The sequence below is a fragment of the Convolutriloba macropyga genome, unplaced genomic scaffold (genome assembly GCF_964194025.1).
Source record: "Convolutriloba macropyga unplaced genomic scaffold, txConMacr16.3 SCAFFOLD_4153, whole genome shotgun sequence".
NCBI classification, from domain to species: domain Eukaryota; kingdom Metazoa; phylum Xenacoelomorpha; order Acoela; family Convolutidae; genus Convolutriloba; species Convolutriloba macropyga.
In genome coordinates this window covers 15,001-23,139 of record NW_027450739.1, presented here as the reverse complement: position 1 = coordinate 23,139, position 8,139 = coordinate 15,001, and positions in this window count along the sequence as shown.

The following is an 8,139-nucleotide window of genomic DNA, read 5'->3' as shown; positions in this document are numbered from 1 at the left end:
GTAGCAATACAAATGCCCCCGTCTGTTCCTTTCAATCATTACCGCACTCAGCCAACCGGCATCAATCGAGTAGCGGGTCATTCTCCATTATTCCATGCTTTATTATTCGATCCCAAAGGATGCTTTGAACACTCTAATTTTCTCAGGGTGAAAACACCGTTTCCACAGTTCGTCACATTTAAGTGCAAACTATTTCTTCGATGCGAAGGATGAGCGGAACGAGTCAACAGATTTAACTGAAGACCATGTTGCCGTTCTACTCAAACAGATCCAACTATGAGCTTTTTAAACGCAGCAACTATTGCATACGCTTGTAGAGGCTGGTATTACCGCGGCTGCTGGCACCAGACTTGCCCTCTACTCGTTCATCAATGGAGCTTTTAAGTCCATTCCATTCTGATTACAAACCATAAAGGTTCATATCATTATTTCTAGTCACTACCTCCTCGTGCGGAGAGTGGGTAATTTGCGTGCCTGCTGCCTTCCTTGGATGTGGTAGCCGTTTCTAAGGCTCCCTCTCCGGAATCGAACCCTGATTCCCCGTTACCCGTCACAACCATGGTAGTCCGTTACACTACCATCATAGGTTGATAGGTCAGAAATTCGGAAGTTCCGTCCCCAAGCCGAAGCTATCTGGGATCTTTCAGTTACTAGGACTCATCACGGGATGTGTCTGTACTTAGCAAATCACCCGGTGTAGTCTTGTAAAAGTCTCCGACAGTGTCGGACAATCAGCATGCATTAGCTGCAGGGTTACCGCAGTTATTCATTTAGCTTGCAAATCAACTAATAGATAGTAACTGATTTAATGAGCCATTCGCGGTTCCACTTTTTCAAGCTTCGCTTGCACATGCATGGCTTAGTCTTTCAGACAAGCATATGGCAACTGACAGGATCAATCAGTTTAATTGTACTTTGAACAATCTTTCGATTTGTTCGAATTTAGAAAGACATAGCCTTGCGGCCTCGTCAATCTTGCTTTGAGCTTTTTAAATCACGAAGAGTTTCAATGCATGCTTTGGCATGGCTACTAGTTACTACACAGTACTCTACACACTTAGAGTTACCCACGATTACACATTTCACATGCTGATGTTTCGGCTCGCGCGTACTAGAAACAGCATAATACTATGTGTACTGGTAGATAGCGCTCTGTGAGCATTTCCCATGAGCAGGTTTTGCCCTCCAAATCTCTGTTCTACTGTTACCAATACCGGCTAACAACTGTATCATACTAGGGAGAATTGACTCATGATTTAAAAACCAGATGTTCACATGTCGATGTTTCGGCTCTCGCCTACTAGAAACAACATAATACTAGTCTGTTAAAAATCTCAATCACGCCGCCTCTTCAGATACAGAAGTTTTACCTTTTATTGGTTAGAGAACAGCTTTCCAGCTGTCGACATGGTTACTAGTAACAACACCGTACTCAACACAAAAACTTTTTCAACTTCACAACTTTCACATGCTGATGTTTCTGCTTTCGCATACTAGAAACAGCATAATACTTATTGTTTTGTCAAGTAATTTGTGTGTCTTTCCCATGTGAAGTTTCACCGGTCAACAATGTTTCCCTGACCAATTACGGCTACTAGTAGCTGTATAATACTAGGGAAAATGATTGAGGATTTAATATCAGATTTTCACATGTTGATGTTTCGGCTTTCGCCTACTAGAAACAACATAATACTAGTCTGCTAAGAAATCTCGCTCAAATTGCCTTTTCACATACAGAAGTTTCACCTTCTATTGGTTAGAGAACAGTTCTCAGCTGTCGACATGGTTACTAGTAACAACATCGTACTCAACACAAAAATTCTTCAACTTCACAACTTTCACATGCTGATGTTTCTGCTTTCGCGTACTAGAAACAGCATAATACTTATTGCTTTGTCAAGAAGTGTGTGTGTCTTTCCCATGCGAAAGTTTCACCGGTCAGCAATAATTGCCGTGTCCAATTAAGGTTACTCATAGCTGTATAATACTAGGGAAAATGATTGAGGATTTAATATCAGATTTTCACATGTTGATGTTTCGGCTTTCGCCTACTAGAAACAACATAATACTAGTCTGCTAATAAATCTCGCTCAAATTGCCTTTTCACATACAGAAGTTTCACCTCTTCTTGGTCACTGTACAGATGATGCTGTCTGTTCTTTATTTGGTTCTGCTTATTATAAGGAGGGGCATCACTCCTTCCTCCTTGGTTTGCATGCATTAAGCCTGCTTTGTGAAAAGCGTATCTTTCTAGCTTTTCTTCGCCTTACTCGAGTAGGACGATACAATCCAGACATTAGTCAGTCTTGGTGTAAAGTCACTGAGTATTATTCGGTTCTGCTTTATTCAGCAATATGCTGTATAATTGTTGTAATTTGCGAACATATTTTGTTCTCAGTTCCGAACTACTAGCGACGACAGATTACCAGCGGTCATGAGCCATCAAGGTAGTTCTTTGGTGCATCAAGTAGAGAGGTGCCATCAAACAACACTTCCCTAATAATGCTACACACATAGAATTTGCTACAGTGCAGCTTTTTACTTTGCAAAATTTGCGCACAAATTTTGCATAGAATAAATGTTTTATCAAGATTTTTAGATCCCCTCCCTTGAGAGAACGTTACTCCTTTAAGTGAACACCCCGCGGCGTCCTGTTGTTATTGCTTATAACCATTTCGCAAGCCGGAGGCATAATGCACTACGCAAGCCGCTACTTTGGCACAGAGGCACCTAGTTTTACACCCGGGACTTCAGGTGGCCCAGTTTTACACCCAGTACAGCGGTGCCAGTTGGTAACCCGGTGGATCCTCGGAGACCAGACATGATCATAGATCAAACCCGATGTATGCTACTCCTGAACGTATAGTATCTCCACTGTGCAATGAAATTATCGTTCGTTTCGGGCCTTCCTATACGTTCAGCAGACAATCGCTAGGAATTCACCTCGTGACCCGTGGTGACCACACTGGATTTCAAGTTTATTGATTTGGACAGACCTGTCATTTATTTTGCTTTTCAGCTTCAGTTCTGCTCGATCTAGCTTGCCTAAGGCTTGATCTCGCTTTGCTCACCCCTGTAGGAGCCTCTACTAGTACCACTCGGAGTAATGGGGAATCCACCAGACCTAATCGATGAATGCCATCAAACAACAAACATCATACCCGGCTTCATCAGGCATATTTTATTACTTCCGAGAGGTACTTTAGTATCAGATCTTTCTCCATGCCTCTTATGAGGACCCGTCAGACCTTTCGGTTTATCGTTTAGCTTCAGTCCTGCTCGATCTAGCTTTCCCAAGGCTCGATCTAGCTCTATTCGCCCCACTAGAGGGCTCTCTAAGACCCCTCGGTCTTAGTGTTAGCTCCGGTACTGCTCGGTCGTGCTTGCTGAAGGCCCGACCCAGCTTTAGTTAGATTCTCGTACTTTCTCTTGGCCTCTCTAGGAGGACCAGACAGACCTCTCGGTCTATCGTTTAGCTTCAGTCCTGCTCGATCTAGCTTGCCCAAGGCTTGATCAAGCTCTATTCGCCCCGCTAGAGGGCTCTCTAAGACCCCTCGGTCTTAGTGTTATCTTCTGTAATGCCTAACCAAGCTTACTACAGGCCTTGGTCAGGTCTTTATCGGTCACCGATTAGTAACAGACCAATCATAGGGCCTTCCACCCTATCCGGGTTGAGGTCTTTAGTCCAGCCATATTTTGACAAGACACCTCTCCCTAATAATGCCCCACACATAGAATTACTGTCCATGCAGTATTTAACTTGTGTTTTTTTTCTAAAATTTGATTTTCACTTTTTGGAGGTTCATTTGCTCCTCTGACACTCTTTCAGCTTCAATCTTACTCGATCTAGCTTTCCCAAGGCTCGATCTAGCTCTATTCGCCCCACTAGAGGGCTCTCTAAGACACTTCGGTCTTAGTGTTAGCTCCGGTCTTGCTCAATCGTGCTTGCTGAAGGCGCGATCAAGCTTTAGTTAGCTTCTCGTACTTCCTCTTGGCCTCTCTAGGAGGACCAGACAGACCTCTCGGTCTATCGTTTAGCTTCAGTCCTGCTCGATCTAGCTTTCCCAAGGCTCGATCTAGCTCTATTCGCCCTGCTAGAGGGCTCTCTAAGACCCCTCGGTCTTAGTGTTAGCTCCGGTACAGCTCGGTCGTGCTTGCTGAAGGCCCGATCAAGCTTTAGTTAGATTCTCGTACTTTCTCTTGGCCTCTCTAGGAGGACCAGACAGACCTCTCGGTCTATCGTTTAGCTTCAGTCCTGCTTGATCTAGCTTTCCCAAGGCTCGATCTAGCTCTATTCGCCCTGCTAGAGGGCTCTCTAAGACCCCTCGGTCTTAGTGTTAGCTCCGGTACAGCTCGGTCGTGCTTGCTGAAGGCCCGATCAAGCTTTAGTTAGCTTCTCGTACTTTCTCTTGGCCTCTCTAGGAGGACCAGACAGACCTCTCGGTCTATCGTTTAGCTTCAGTCCTGCTCGATCTAGCTTTCCCAAGGCTCGATCTAGATCTATTCGCCCTGCTAGAGGGCTCTCTAAGACCCCTCGGTCTTAGTGTTAGCTCCGGTACAGCTCGGTCGTGCTTGCTGAAGGCCTGATCAAGCTTTAGTTAGCTTCTCGTACTTTCTCTTGGCCTCTCTAGGAGGACCAGACAGACCTTTCGGTCTCTTGCTTAGCTTCAGTCCTGCTCGATCTAGCTTTCCCAAGGCTCGATCTAGCTCTATTCGCCCCGCTAGAGGGCTCTCTAAGACCCCTCGGTCTTAGTGTTAACTCCTGTAATGCCTAACCAAGCTTACTACAGGCCTTGGTCAGGTCTTTATCGGTCACCGATTAGTAACAGACCGATCATGGGGCCTTCCACCCTATCCGGGTTGAGGTCTTTAGTCCAGCCATATTTTGACAAGACACCTCCCCCTAATAATGCCCCACACATAGAAATACTGTCCATGCAGTATTTAACTTGTGTTTTTTTCTAAAATTTGATTTTCACTTTTTGGAGGTTCATTTGCTCCTCTGACACTCTTTCAGCTTCAATCTTACTCGATCTAGCTTTCCCAAGGCTCGATCTAGCTCTATTCGCCCCACCAGAGGGCTCTCTAAGACACTTCGGTCTTAGTGTTAGCTCCGGTCTTGCTCAATCGTGCTTGCTGAAGGCGCGATCAAGCTTTAGTTAGCTTCTCGTACTTTCTCTTGGCCTCTCTAGGAGGACCAGACAGACCTCTCGGTCTATCGTTTAGCTTCAGTCCTGCTCGATCTAGCTTTCCCAAGGCTCGATCTAGCTCTATTCGCCCCGCTAGAGGGCTCTCTAAGACCCCTCGGTCTTAGTGTTAGCTCCGGTACAGCTCGGTCGTGCTTGCTGAAGGCCCGATCAAGCTTTAGTTGGCTTCTCGTACTTTCTCTTGGCCTCTCTAGGAGGACCAGACAGACCTCTCGGTCTCTTGCTTAGCTTCAGTCCTGCTCGATCTAGCTTGCCCAAGGCTTGATCAAGCTCTATTCGCCCCGCTAGAGGGCTCTCTAAGACCCCTCGGTCTTAGTGTTAGCTCCGGTACAGCTCGGTCGTGCTTGCTGAAGGCCCGATCAAGCTTTAGTTAGCTTCTCGTTTTTTCTCTTGGCCTCTCTAGGAGGACCAGACAGACCTCTCGGTCTATCGTTTAGCTTCAGTCCTGCTCGATCTAGCTTTCCCAAGGCTCGATCTAGCTCTATTCGCCCCGCTAGAGGGCTCTCTAAGACCCCTCGGTCTTAGTGTTAGCTCCGGTACAGCTCGGTCGTGCTTGCTGAAGGCCCGATCAAGCTTTAGTTGGCTTCTCGTACTTTCTCTTGGCCTCTCTAGGAGGACCAGACAGACCTCTCGGTCTATCCTTTAGCTTCAGTCCTGCTCGATCTAGCTTTCCCAAGGCTCGATCTAGCTCTATTCGCCCCGCTAGAGGGCTCTCTAAGACCCCTCGGTCTTAGTGTTATCTCCTGTAATGCCTAACCAAGCTTACTACAGGCCTTGGTCAGGTCTTTATCGGTCACCGATTAGTAACAGACCGATCATAGGGCCTTCCACCCTATCTGGGTTGAGGTCTTTAGTCCAGCCATATTTTGACAAGACACCTCCCCCTAATAATGCCCCACACATAGAATTACTGTTTATGCAGCTTTTCACTTGTGAAATTTTTAATTTTCGCAATTATTATAGAATAAGTGTTTGCGCAGCTTTTCATAGGTCGAGCTCTAGCTAGCTAGCTCAAGCTAGCTAGCTAGCTCAAGCTCAAGCTATCTAGCTCAAGCTCAAGCCAGCTAGCTCAAGCTCAAGCTAGCTAGCTAGCTCAAGCTCAAGCTAGCTAGCTAGCTCAAGCTCAAGCTAGCTAGCTCAAGCTCAAGCTAGCTAGCTCAAGCTCAAGCTAGCTAGCTAGCTCAAGCTCAAGCTCAAGCTAGCTAGCTCAAGCTCAAGCTCAAGCTAGCTAGCTAGCTCAAGCTCAAGCTAGCTAGCTAGCTCAAGCTCAAGCTAGCTAGCTAGCTCAAGCTCAAGCTAGCTAGCTCAAGCTCAAGCTCAAGCTCAAGCTAGCTAGCTAGCTCAAGCTAGCTAGCTAGCTCAAGCTCAAGCTAGCTAGCTAGCTCAAGTTCAAGCTAGCTAGCTAGCTCAAGCTCAAGCTAGCTAGCTAGCTCAAGCTCAAGCTAGCTAGCTCAAGCTCAAGCTAGCTAGCTCAAGCTCAAGCTAGCTAGCTAGCTCAAGCTCAAGCTCAAGCTAGCTAGCTCAAGCTCAAGCTCAAGCTAGCTAGCTAGCTCAAGCTCAAGCTAGCTAGCTAGCTCAAGCTCAAGCTCAAGCTAGCTAGCTAGCTCAAGTTCAAGCTAGCTAGCTAGCTCAAGCTCAAGCTAGCTAGCTCAAGCTCAAGCTAGCTAGCTCAAGCTCAAGCCAGCTAGCTCAAGCTCAAGCTCAAGCTAGCTAGCTAGCTCAAGCACAAGCTAGCTAGCTAGCTCAATCTCAAGCTAGCTAGCTCAAGCTCAAGCTAGCTAGCTCAAGCTCAAGCTAGCTAGCTAGCTCAAGCTCAAGCTCAAGCTAGCTAGCTCAAGCTCAAGCTCAAGCTAGCTAGCTAGCTCAAGCTCAAGCTAGCTAGCTAGCTCAAGCTCAAGCTCAAGCTAGCTAGCTCAAGCTCAAGCTCAAGCTAGCTAGCTAGCTCAAGCTCAAGCTGGCTAGCTAGCTCAAGCTCAAGCTAGCTAGCTAGCTCAAGCTCAAGCTAGCTAGCTCAAGCTCAAGCTCAAGCTCAAGCTAGCTAGCTAGCTCAAGCTAGCTAGCTAGCTCAAGCTCAAGCTAGCTAGCTAGCTCAAGTTCAAGCTAGCTAGCTAGCTCAAGCTCAAGCTAGCTAGCTAGCTCAAGCTCAAGCTAGCTAGCTCAAGCTCAAGCTAGCTAGCTCAAGCTCAAGCTAGCTAGCTAGCTCAAGCTCAAGCTCAAGCTAGCTAGCTCAAGCTCAAGCTCAAGCTAGCTAGCTAGCTCAAGCTCAAGCTAGCTAGCTAGCTCAAGCTCAAGCTAGCTAGCTAGCTCAAGTTCAAGCTAGCTAGCTAGCTCAAGCTCAAGCTAGCTAGCTCAAGCTCAAGCTAGCTAGCTCAAACTCAAGCTAGCTAGCTAGCTCAAGTTCAAGCTAGCTAGCTAGCTCAAGCTCAAGCTAGCTAGCTAGCTCAAGCTCAAGCTCAAGCTAGCTAGCTCAAGCTCAAGCTCAAGCTAGCTAGCTAGCTCAAGCTCAAGCTAGCTAGCTAGCTCAAGCTCAAGCTAGCTAGCTAGCTCAAGTTCAAGCTAGCTAGCTAGCTCAAGCTCAAGCTAGCTAGCTCAAGCTCAAGCTAGCTAGCTCAAGCTCAAGCCAGCTAGCTCAAGCTCAAGCTCAAGCTAGCTAGCTAGCTCAAGCACAAGCTTGCTAGCTAGCTCAAGCTCAAGCTAGCTAGCTCAAGCTCAAGCTAGCTAGCTCAAGCTCAAGCTAGCTAGCTCAAGCTCAAGCTCAAGCTAGCTAGCTAGCTCAAGCACAAGCTTGCTAGCTAGCTCAAGCTCAAGCTAGCTAGCTCAAGCTCAAGCTAGCTAGCTCAAGCTCAAGCTAGCTAGCTAGCTCAAGCTCAAGCTCAAGCTAGCTAGCTCAAGCTCAAGCTCAAGCTAGCTAGCTAGCTCAAGCTCAAGCTAG